We start from the raw sequence: 13,696 nt of genomic DNA, 5'->3' as shown, positions 1-13,696 counted from the left end.
TTATACCATTGTGAGGCTTAGTTGATTAGGCACAATACGCAAGGAAGTGGGCTAAACCCACGAAATATGTTAATTAATCCATTTAATTAACCTAATTAACTCAAGGCTATAAGGTATGTCTTCACAAACCATGGAACGACAGATGTCCTTGGCAAAGTGCTGCCACCATTTTAGCTGGCAATATTCTTGATTGTTAGCTGGTTAATTAATTTTGTAATGCTCTTAGAAACTCTGGACCTGTGTGACGTCCACCCCAGACCAGCAGTTCCAACTTGGCGCAGTGACAGCCTCACAGCTGATAACATGTGCTACAGACACTGAGCAGCAGCCTAACAGGCAACCATCCTTGCCTCTCCTGCTCCCATATAGCACTCTGGTAGCCCACACACTTCCACGCAGCCACCTCCAACCAGGTGAATAACAGGATGCTGCAGATTGACTTCACCAGCTGGATACCCAACGCCTGGCAGGAGGTACCACAGGATTCCCGCCAGCGTCCTACAGGTCTTTGCATTCACCGCATGCCTTGTCCCAGGGTGAAAGTTGGGACAACGCTTGCAAGGCTATTTTCACAAGAAGCAGAACTTATCTATTTATTAGGGCATGGCCATCTGCTTTTTACTTACAGTGAGTTCTCTCTCCTCCCCTTTTGTACCCTTCTTCACTGTAGAGGACTAAGAGCAGCAGGACCTGTATTCCAAGTCACCTGAGTGCTTCTCCACTCTGAAAGTTGCTATACAAAATTATATGAAACAGAATAATCTAATTTCACATCAGCACTTGTTTATTAAAGGCAGGTCTTGTCTAACCAACATGCCGAGCTTTTATGAAGTGGTAAATGCAAATCTAAATATTGGGGAAAAATGTTGTAATATGTTTGTAATATGTAGTATGCTTTGGCTTTCCTTTTTCTTCACTTTAAAATTTTTGACACTGTTCTTTACAACAGTCCAGTGCAGAGGCTGAGAATGTAGGGACTAGGAGAACTTGTCTACCTGAATAGAAAACTGGCGAAAGGAATAAAGGTAAAAATAGTACTAGTAGTAAACAAATCATACTCAAAATGGGAAATAGCTAGCAAGTGTTAGTACTTGGTCCAGTTCTCTTCAGTTAATTAATGACCAAGTGGATGGAGTACAAAGTTGCAAGCAATCTTTGCATATAATACAAAATTATTTAGAATTACTATTAAAACACTAAGCAGGATAATACCATACTACTGAAGGATCTTGACAGCAAGGCTATATGGACATGTATAAAGCAGATTTATCATTATTATTGACTATATTATTACTATTACTTATACAGCGCAGCATATTCTACAATGCTTTACAGAGTAAATAGTCTTGTCACTAACTGTCCCTCAGTGGAGCTTACAGTCTAATCCCTACCATAGTCATATGTCCATTGTAGTCTGGGGCACATTTTAGCGGGAAGGCAATTAACTTATCTGTATGTTTTTGGGATGTAGGAGGAAACTGGAGTACCCGGAGGAAACACAGACATACCTAGGAGAACATACAAACTCCTTGAAGGTGTTGCCCAGGTGGGGACTCAAACCAGGGACCCAGCGCTGCAAGGTGACATTTCTAATAGATGAAATTTAATGCTGATAAATGTTACTTGGGACCTCGGATGTGCTAATTACATAACATTATATAATCTAAATGGAATACGGCTGGGAATATCAGACTTGCAGAAGGACTTGATAAAAATACTGGCTGATAAGTTAAACAATCATGTTCACTTACCAAAAAATGTTACACAAACTGTACTAAATACGCTTGGAAAAATACAGCTAATAGGACACCTAATTAGCATACAAACCAATATATTGCAAGGAGTTAATCTGTTTCAATAAATATCCAGCATGAAAGTAAAGGAGCGGTGGCTGGCCAGCAGCTAGTTAACAGTAGACCGTTGTTCCAGCAGGTATTTTTTATGTGTATTTTAAACTCATCATAGAACAGCAATAAAGGATTGTTATACTTTCTAATGAGTGACCAGTTTAATTTTGCAGACTTAATTAGCATGTATAAATACATCCAAATGCAATATAAAAGCTAGGCAACTCAGCTTATTATACCTAGGGCTGTACAAAGGAAAAGAGAACTCAAACCAGGCATGGAGGAAAGGAGATTTTATGAATTGTTTAAATAAATATGGCCAATTCTATACTTGCATTTAAAAGGGGTTTGGATGTTTTCCCTCTCTACACTGTTATAATTGCTAGGAAGCAGATATCGTGATTGAGTTAGGGAGATTGTATCTGCCCTAGATAGGGGAGGACTGGGGCCATTGGGCTTGGGGGGACAAACCCAACCAAGTTGCCCTTGGAGAGGTACTGTGCTTGTTAACCACTGAAGGAGGCAGGGATCACCTCTGACAGAGACGATGGCCACTAATGACTGCTGGGAAATTTTGGGGGGCACTAATGACTGCTATCCTATATTGTGGGCCACCTATAAATGCTGGCAGATATTGCAAATCACCTATGACTGCTGGATAATATCAGGTTCCACCTATAACTGCTGGCCGATATTGGGAGCCATCTATAACTGATGGCAGATATTGGGAGCCATCTATAACTGCTGGCAGATATTGGGAGCCATCTATAACTGCTGGCAGATATTGGGAGCCTTAATGCTGGCAGATATTGGGAGCCATCTGTAACTGCTGATAGATACTAGGGGCCGCCTACTAATGCTGGCCAATATTGGGTGTCACCTATGAATGCTGGCCCATATTCGGGCCACTTCAAACTGATGGCAGATATGGTGGTCCATCTATGATTGATGGCCCATAGTGGGGGCTACCTATGACTCCTGGCTAATACTGGGGGCAACTTATGACTGCTGTTAGATATCGAGAGCCACTTGTGGTTGCTTCAAAATATTGGGAGACAACTATGACTGCTGACATATAGTCGGGTTCAGCTATGTCTGCTGGCAGATACTGGGTGCCATCTATGACTGCTGGCAGATACTGGGTGCCATCTATGACTGCTGGAAGATACTGGGTGCCATCTATGACTGCTTGCAGATACTGAGAGCCACCTATGACTGCTGGAAGATACTGGGTGCCATATATGACTGCTGGCAGATACTGGGTGCCATCTATGACTGCTGGCATATACTGGGAGCCACCTATGACTGCTGGCAGATACTGGGTGACATCTATGACTGCTGGCAGATATTGGGAACCACTTATGACTGCTGGCAGATACTGGGAGCCACCTTTGACTGCTGGCAGATACTGGGTGCCATCTATGACTGCTGGCAGATACTGGGAGCCACCTATGACTGCTGGCAGATACTGGGAGCCCCCTATGACTGCTGGAAGATACTGGGTGCCATCTATGACTGCTGGCAGATACTGGGTGCCATCTATGACTGCTGGCAGATACTGGGTGCCATCTATGACTGCTGGCAGATATTAGGGGCCACCTATTACTGGTGTCTAATATTGTCGGTCACCTATGAATAATGGTTTCTTTTGGGGGCCACTTATGACCGTCGGGATATATCAAGGGCTGAAATTGGGAGGTACCTATGACTGCTAACAGAGACTAAGAGGCAGCGAGTGATTGCTCAGAAATATCGTGGGGGGGGGGGGGGGGGGGTCAGCTATCACTGCTGGTAGATATTGGGAGCCATCTTTGACTGGTGTCAAATATTGGGGGTCATCCATCACTGCTAACAGAGGCTAAGAGGCAACATAGGCTACATGTGGCTGCTGACCAATGGAACAACAGTTGGATTAGTAACAGTGTGGCCCTATTAGATCATGCACATGCCCCAGCAGCCCCTTTTAAGTAAAGAGTAGCCAAAGGGGAAAATGCCTCCCTGCTCCATGCGACAGCCCTCCCATGGCCCTAGAGGCTTTCCTTTTAATCTGGACTGAGATGCAGAGATAAGGCTAAAGAGGTTAAGCTTAATAGATGCATGTCATCCTAGATAACTATGCAACTATATTAAGCAAGTGAATGACTTAAGCCTTGGACACATGCAAAAGGCATGTCGCCCCTCATGTGACATTGCAGGGTCGAGGCTGTACAGATGTGTTGCTAACTTGCAATATACTGTACCAATGTGGGGGGGCATTGCTCTCGGCCAGACAGCAGCACTGACCGTGTGAGCTGGTCAACTTCATTGGGCTCTTGACCCCATGCTTAATCTCAACTTCTCCAGCTGCAGTAATTCCCTGCCTCATCCGCTGACTCTCCTGAGTGATGCCAGGTGGGTGGGGGGAGCAGAGGAGAGCAGTAGTCGGCGCAGCTGAAGCAGGTGAGAATACAATGGGAGAGGAGACATTAACATTTGAGGGACAGCTAGGCAGTGGAGGAAACATCAGGAGTATTGGCCTGTGGTGTATGGGTAGGCAACAAGTCTCTCTCCGATCAGTGAGTGATTCAGAGAGTAATCTGTCTCTAACAATCTGCCTATACATTGCTAGATGTATGGGCACCTGAACGCCTTTATTATCAGATTCCTTAGCTATTCTTTTGTTTTTGTATAGAGGAATATTTGACCTGAGACAAGCATAGAATGAAGGAGTATATGATCTTGAAAGCAGTGTTCTATTTGTCTTTCAAGACTATTGTTTTCAGAAAATATTGACAGCCATAAGGGATTGAACTTCCGTATAACCACTGCGGTCCCTTTAGTGTAGTTTGAGGGTTTCAGGTTTACATGATTCCAAACAGTTTTTACAAATAAATAACTGCAAAGTGGTGTGTGCATAATTATTCGGCCCCCTTTGATCTGAGTGCAGTCAGTTGCCAATAGACATTGCCTGATGAGTGCTAACGACTAGAGTGCACCTGTGTGTAATCTAATGTCAGTACAAATACAGCTGCTCTGTGAGGGCCTCAGAGGTTGTCTAAGAGAATATTGGGAGCAACAACACCGTGAAGTCCAAAGAACACATAAGACAGGTCCAAGACAGGTCAGGGATCAAGTTATTGAGAAATTTAAAGCAGGCTTAGGCTACAAAAAGATTTCCAAAGCCTTGAACATCCCAAGGAGCACTGTTCAAGCAATCATTCAGAAATGGAAGGAGTATGGCACAACTGTAAACCTACCAAGACAAGGCCATCCACCTAAACTCACAGGCCGAACAAGGAAAGCGCTGATCAGAAATGCAGTCAAGAGGCTTATGGTAACTCTGGACGAGCTTCAGAGATCTACAGCTCAGGTGGGAGACTCTGTCCATAGGACAACTATTAGTCATGCACTGTACAAAGTTGGCCTTTATGGAAGAGTGGCAAGAAGAAAGGCATTGTTAACAGAAAGCATAAGAAGTCCCGTTTGCAGTTTGCCACAAGCCATGTGGGGGACACAGCAAACATGTGGGAGAAGGTGCTCTCGTCAGATGAGACCAAAATGGAACTTTTTGGCCAAAATGCAAAACGCTATGTGTGGCGGAAAACTAACACTGCACATCTCTCTGAACACACCATCCCCACTGTCAAATATGGTGGTGGCAGCATCATGCTTGGGCGTGCATCTCTTCAGCAGGGACAGGGAAGCTGGTCAGAGTTGATGGGAAAATGGATGGAGCCAAATACAGGCCAAACTTGGAAGAAAACCTCTTGGAGACTGCAAAAGACTTGAGCCTGGGACGGAGGTTCACCTTCCAGCAGGACAATGACCCTAAACATAAAGCCAGGGCAACAATGGAATGGTTTAAAACAAAACATATCTATGTGTTAGAATGGCCCAGTCAAAGTCCAGATCTAAATCCAATCGAGAATCTGTGGCAAGATCTGAAAACTGCTGTTCACAAACGCTGTTCATCTAATCTGACTGAGCTGGAGCTGTTTTGCAAGGAAGAATGGGCAAGGATTTCAGTCTCTAGATGTGCAAAGCTGGTAGAGACATACCCTAAAAGACTGGCAGCTGTAATTGCAGCAAAAGGTGGTTCTACAAAGTATTGACTCAGGGGACCGAATAATTACGCACTCCCCACTTTGCAGTTATTTATTTGTAAAAAATGTTTGGAATGATGTATGATTTTCTATCCACTTCTCACATGTACACCACTTTGTATTGGTCTTTTATGTGGAATTCCAATAAAATTGATTCATGTTTGTGGCAGTAATGTGACAAAATGTGGAAAACTTCAAGGGGGCCGAATACTTTTGCAACCCACTGTATGAATATGTAAACCACTATGTGTCTAGAATGTGTTTCTCTGACATTAACCACTTGAGGACTGCAGTGCTAAACCCCCCAAATGACCCATTTTGGAAAGAAGACACCCCAAGGTATTTGCTGAGGGGCATGTGAGTTCATAGCAGATTTTATTTTTTGTCACAAGTTAGCAGAAAATGACACTTTGTGACAAAAAAAGTGTTTCCATTTCTGCTAAGGGCCCTTTCACACCAGAGGGCTTTTTCGGCGTTTTAACGCCACGGCCGAAGTTGGCGTTTTCCTAGGTAAAAGAAATTCCATAGACTTTCATTTTACCGTTCACACTAAACGCTGCGTTTTGGAGCGTTGCGTTTCAACGCTCCCAGGCGCTTTTCTGGGCCTACCGCGGCGTTTCTCATTGCAATTGATTGTAATGTATAGGCGTTAAAACGCCTTCAAAACGCCTTGAAAACGCCTGCAGCCAAAACGCAGCGTTTTAGCCTTTCACCGCTGCCTGTAGTGTGAAAGAGCCCTAACTTGTGACAAAAAAAAGTAAAATCTGCCACGGACTCACCATGCCCCTCAGTGAATACCTTGGGGTGTCTACTTTCCAAAATTGGGTCACTTGTGGGGTACTTGTACTGCCCTAGCATTTTGTGTGGGGCTAAATTGTGAGCACCCCTGTAAAGCCTAAAGGTGCTCATTGGATTTGGGCCCCTTTGCACAGCTAGGCAGCAAAAAAAGTGTCACACATGTGGTATCACCGTACTCAGGAGAAGTAGTATAATGTGTTTTTGGGGTGTCTTTTCACACATACCAATACTGGGTGGGAGAAGTATCTCTGTAAAGGACAACTTTTTCCATTTTATCACACTAAATTGTACATTTACAGAGATATTTCTCCCACCCAGCATGGGTATGTGTAAAAAGACACCCCAAAACACATTATACTACTTCTCCTGAGTACGGCGATACCACATGTGTGACACCTTTTTGCAGCCTAGCTGTGCAAAGGGGCCCACAGTCCAATGAGTACCTTTAGGATCTCACAGGTCAATTTTACTAATTTGTTTTCCAGACTACTCCTCACGGTTTAGGGCCCCTAAAATGCCAGGGAAGTATAGGAACCCAACATGTGACCCCATTTTGGAAAGAAGACACCCCAAGGTATTCCGTGAGGGGTATGGTGAGTTCATAGAAGATTTTATTTTTTGTCACAAGTTAGTGGAAATTTATTTTTTTTGTTTTTTTCTCACAAAGTGTCATTTTCCACTAACTTGTGACAAAAAAAAAATCTTCTATGAACTCACCATACCCCTCATGGAATACCCTTGGGTGTCTTCTTTCCAGAATGGGGTCACTTGTGGGGTTCCTATACTGCCCTGGCATTTTAGGGGCCCTAAACCGTGAGGAGTAGTCTGAAAAGCAAATGAGTAAAAATTACCTGTCAAATCCTAAAAGGTACTCATTGGACTTTGGGCCCCTTTGCACAGCTAGGCTGCAAAAAAAGTGGCACACATGTGGTATCGCTGTACTCAGGAGAAATAGTACAATGTGTTTTGGGGTGTATTTTTACACATATGCTGGGTGGGAGAAATATCTCTGTAAAGGACAACTTTTTCATTTTTTTACACTTAATTGTCCGTTTACAGACATATTTCTCCCACCCAGCATGGGTATGTGTAAAAATACACCCCAAAACACATTATACTACTTCTCCCGAGTACGGCGATACCACACGTGTGACCCTTTTTTGCAGCCTAGCTGTGCAAAGATGCCCAAAGTCCAATGAGTACCTTTAGGATTTCACAGGTCAATTTTACTCATTTGCTTTCCAGACTACTCCTCACGGTTTAGGCCCCTAAAATGCCAGGGCAGTATAGTAACCCCACAAGTGACCCAATTTTGGAAAGAAGACACCCCAAGCTATTCCGTGAGGGGTATGGTGAGTTCATAGAAGATTTTACTTTTTGTCACCAAATAGTGGAAATGGATTTTTTAAATTTTTTCTCACAAAGTGTCATTTTCCACTAACTTGTGACAAAAAGTAAAATCTTCTATGAACTACCCATACCCCTCATGAAATACCTTTGGGTGTCTTCTTTCCAGAATGGGGTCACTTGTGGGGTTCCTATATTGCCCTGGCATTTTAGGGGCCCTAAACCGTGAGCAGTAGTTTGGAAACCAAATAACTAAAATTGACCTGTGAAATCCTAAAGGTACTCATTGGAAAGGACAACTTTTTCGGGCTTTTTTTCACTAAATTGTCTATTTACAGAGATATTTCTCCCACTCAGCATGGGTATGTGTGAAAATACACCCCAAAACACATTATACTACTTTTCCTGAGTATAGCGATACCACATGTGTGACACTTTTTTGCAGCCTAGCTGTGCAAAAGGGCCCAAAGTCCAATGAGTCCCTTTAGGATTTCACAGGTCAATTTTAGTTATTTGGTTTACAGACTACTCCTTACGGGTTAGGGCCCTAAAATGCCAGGGCAGTATGGGGACTCCACAAGTGACCCCATTTTGGAAAGAAGACACCCCAAGGTATTCCATGAGGGGTATAGTGAGTTCATAGAAGATTTTACTTTTTGTCACAAGTTAGTGGAAATTTTTTGTTTTTTTTCTCACAAAGTGTCATTTTCCACTAACTTGTGACAAAAAATAAAATCTTCTATGAACTCACCATACCCCTCACGGAATACCTTGGTGTATCTTCTTTCCAAAATGGGGTCACTTGTGGGGTGACCCCATTTTGGAAAGCATGGGTATACCAAGCATGGGTATGTGTGGAAAGACACCCCAAAACACATTATACTACTACTCCTGAGAACGGCAATACCACATATGTCCTCTGGCTCCCCATTAAGAAGTAGTTTGGGATAGGCTTTCTCCTCTGGCTCCCCATTAACCACTTGCCGACCGCCCACAGCCCATGGGCGGCGGCAAAGTGGACGCCTAAAGGACCGCAATACGCCTTCAGGCGGCGCGTCCTTTAGGCATGCCGGGGGAGCGATCGCGTCATTGATGACGCGCGCTTCCCCCGGCAACTGGCTCCGCCCACCCGCCGTAACATCCTGCCGGCCATACGGAAGCGCCGGCGGGATGTTAACCCCGCGATCGCCGCTACAAAGTGTATAATACACTTTGTAATGTATACAAAGTGTATTATACAGGCTGCCTCCTGCCCTGGTGGTCCCAGTGTCCGAGGGACCACCAGGGCAGGCTGCAGCCACCCTAGTCTGCACCCAAACACACTGATCTGCCCCCCCCCGCCCACTGATCGCCCACAGCACCCCTCAGACCCCCCCCCCTGCCCACCCCCCAGACCCCTGTTTGCACCCAATCACCCCCCTAATAACCCATCAATCACTCCCTGTCACTATCTGTCAACGCTATTTTTTTTTTATCCCCCCCCCTGCCCCCTGCCCCCTCCTGATCACCCCCACCCCTCAGATTCTCCCCAGACCCCCCCCAGACCCCCCCCCCCCCCCCCCCTGTGTACTGTATGCATCTATCTTCCCTGATAACCTGTCAATCACCCGTCAATCACCCATCAATCACCCATCAATCACCCATCAATCACCCCCTGTCACTGCCACCCAACAATCAGCCCCTAACCTGCCCCTTGCGGGCAATCTGATCACCCACCCACACCAATAGATCGCCCGCAGATCCGACATCAGATCACCTCCCAAATCCATTGTTTACATCTATTCTCTCCTCTAAGCACCCACTAATTACCCATCAATCACCCATCAATCACCCCCTATCACCACCTGTCACTTTTACCTATCAGATCAGACCCTAATCTGCCCCTTGCGGGCACACAATCACCCGCCAACACGCTCAGATTGCCCTCTGACCCCCCCTTATCAATTCGCCAGTGCATTAATTACATCTGTTCTTCCCTGTAATAACCCACTGATCACCTGTCAATCACCTGCCAATCACCTATCACCCATCAATCACCCCCTGTCACCCCCTGTCACTGCCACCCATCAATCAGCCCCTAACCTGCCCCTTGCGGGCAATCTGATCACCCACCCACACCATTAGATCGCCCGCAAACCCGCCGTCAGATTACCTCCCAAATGTATTGTTTACATCTGTTATCTTCTCTAAACACCCACTAATTACCCATCAATCACCCATCAATCACCCCCTATCACCACCTGTCACTGTTACCTATCAGATCAGACCCTAAGCTGCCCCTTGCGGGCACCCAATCACCCGCCCACACGCTCAGATTGCCCTCAGACCCCCCCCCCTTATCAATTCACCAGTGCATTAATTACATCTGTCCTTCCCTGTAATAACCCACTGATCACCTGTCAATCACCTGCCAATCACCTATCACCCATCAATCACCCCCTGTCACTGCCACCCAACAATCAGCCCCTAACCTGCCCCTTGCGGGCAAACTGATCACCCACCCACACCAATAGATCGCCCGCAGATACGACATCAGATCACCACCCAAGCGCAGTGTTTCCATCTATTCTCTCCTCTAAACACTCACTAATTACCCATCAATCACCCATCAATCACCCCCTATCACCACCTGTCACTGTTACCCATCAGATCAGACCCTAATCTGCCCCTTGCGGGCACCCAATCACCCGCCTACACGCTCAGATTGCCCTCAGACCCCCCCCTTATCAATTCGCCAGGGCATTATTTACATCTGTCCTTCCCTGTAATAACCCACTGATCACCTGTCAATCACCTGTCAATCACCCATCACCCCCTGTCACTGCCACCCATCAATCACCCCTGTCACTGCCACCCATCAATCAGCCCCTAACCTGCCCCTTGCGGGCAAACTGATCACCCACCCACACCAATAGATCGCCCGCAGATCCGACATCAGATCACCACCCAAGCGCAGTGTTTCCATCTATTCTCTCCTCTAAACACCCACTAATTACCCATCAATCACCCCCTATCACCACCTGTCACTGTTACCCATCAGATCAGACCCTAATCTGCCCCTTGCGGGCACCCAATCACCCGCCTACACGCTCAGATTGCCCTCAGACCCCCCCTTATCAATTCGCCAGGGCATTATTTACATCTGTCCTTCCCTGTAATAACCCACTGATCACCTGTCAATCACCTATCAATCACCCATCAATCACCCCCTGTCACTGCCACCCATCAATCACCCGCTGTCACTGCCACCCATCAATCAGCCCCTAACCTGCCCCTTGCGGGCAATCTGATCACCCACCCACACCAATAGATCGCCCGCAGATCCGACGTCCGATCACCTCCCAAGTGCAGTGTTCACATCTGTTCTCTACCCTAAACACTTACTAATTACCCATCAATCACCCCCTGTCACTGCTACCTATCAGATTAGACCCCTATCTGCCCCTAGGGCACTCAATCACCCGCCCACACCCTCAGAATGCCCTCAGACCCCAGCCCTGATCACCTCGCCAGTGCATTGCTTGCATCTATTCCCCCCTCTAATCACACCTTGAGACACCCATCAATCACCTCCTGTCACCCCCTAGCACACCTACCCATCAGATCAGGCCCTAATTTGCCCCGTGTGGGCTCCTGATCACTCGGCCAAACCCTCAGATCCCCCTCAGACTCCCTTCCGATCACCTCCCCAGTGCATTGATTGCATCTATTTTCCCCTCTAACCACCCCCTGAGACACCCATCAATCACCTCCTGTCACCCCCCTAGCACTCCTATCCATCAGATCAGGCCCAATACAACCTGTCATCTAAAAGGCCACCCTGCTTATGACCGGTTCCACAAAATTCGCCCCCTCATAGACCACCTGTCATCAAAATTTGCAGATGCTTATACCCCTGAACAGTCATTTTGAGACATTTGGTTTCCAGACTACTCACGGTTTTGGGCCCGTAAAATGCCAGGGCGGTATAGGAACCCCACAAGTGACCCCATTTTAGAAAAAAAGACACCCCAAGGTATTCTGTTAGGTGTATGACGAGTTCATAGAAGATTTTATTTTTTGTCAAAAGTTAGCGGAAATTGATTTTTATTGGGTTTTTTTCACAAAGTGTCATTTTTCACTAACTTGTGACAAAAAATAAAATCTTCTATGAACTCGCCATACACCTAACGGAATACCTTGGGGTGTCTTCTTTCTAAAATGGGGTCACTTGTGGGGTTCCTATACTGCCCTGGCATTTTAGGGGCCCTAAACCGCGAGGAGTAGTCTAGAAAACAAATGCCTCAAAATGACCCGTGAATAGGACGTTGGGCCCCTTAGCGCACCTAGGCTGCAAAAAAGTGTCACAGATGTGGTACCGCCGTACTCAGGAAAAGTAGTATAATGTGTTTTGGGGTGTATTTTTACACATACCCATGCTGGGTGGGAGAAATTTCTATGTAAATGGTCAATTGTGTGTAAAGCAAATCAAACAATTGTCATTTACAGAGATATTTCTCCCACTTAGCATGGGTATGTGTAAAAATACACCCCAAAACACATTATACTACTTCTCCTGAGTACGGCGGTACCACATGTGTGGCACTTTTTTACACCCTAAGTACGCTAAGGGGCCAAAAGTCCAATGAGTACCTTTAGGATTTCACAGGTCATTTTGCGACATTTGGTTTCAAGACTACTCCTCACGGTTTAGGGCCCCTAAAATGCCAGGGCAGTATAGTAACCCCACAAATGACCCCATTCTAGAAAGAAGACACCCAAAGGTATTCCGTTAGGAGTATGGTGAGTTCATAGAAGATTTTATTTTTTGTCAAAAGTTAGCGGAAAATTGATTTTTATTGTTTTTTTCACAAAGTGTCATTTTCCACTAACTTGTGACAAAAAATAAAATCTTCTATGAACACACCATACTCCTAACGGAATACCTTGGGGTGTCTTCTTTCTAAAATGGGGTCATTTGTGGGGTTCCTATACTGAACTGGCATTTTAGGGGCCCTAAACCGTGAGGAGTAGTCTGGAAATCAAATTTCGCAAAATGACCTGTGAAATCCTAAAGGTACTCATTGGACTTTGGGCCCTTTAGCGCAGTTAGGGTGCAAAAAAGTGCCACACATGTGGTATTGCCATACTCGGGAGAAGTAGTACAATGTGTTTTGGGGTGTATTTTTACACATACCCATGCTGGGTGGGAGAAATACCTCTGTAAATGACAATCTTTTGATTTTTTTACACACAATTGTCCATTTACAGAGTTATTTCTCCCACCCAGCATGGGTATGTGTAAAAATACACCCCAAAACACATTGTACTACTTCTCCCGAGTACGGCGATACCACATGTGTGGCACTTTTTTGCACCCTAACTGCGCTAAAGGGCCCAAAGTCCAATGAGTACCTTTAGGATTTCACAGGTCATTTTGCGGAATTTGATTTCCAGACTACTCCTCACGGTTTAGGGCCCCTAAAATGCCAGGGCAGTATAGGAACCCCACAAATGACCCCATTTTAGAAAGAAGACACCTCAAGGTATTCCGTTAGGAGTATGGTGAGTTCATAGAAGATTTTATTTTTTGTCACAAGTTAGTGGAAAATGACACTTTGTGAAAAAAACAATAAAAATCAA

The sequence above is a fragment of the Hyperolius riggenbachi genome, chromosome 10, assembly GCF_040937935.1.
Source record: "Hyperolius riggenbachi isolate aHypRig1 chromosome 10, aHypRig1.pri, whole genome shotgun sequence".
NCBI lineage: Eukaryota > Metazoa > Chordata > Amphibia > Anura > Hyperoliidae > Hyperolius > Hyperolius riggenbachi.
This window is presented reverse-complemented; position numbering follows the sequence as displayed.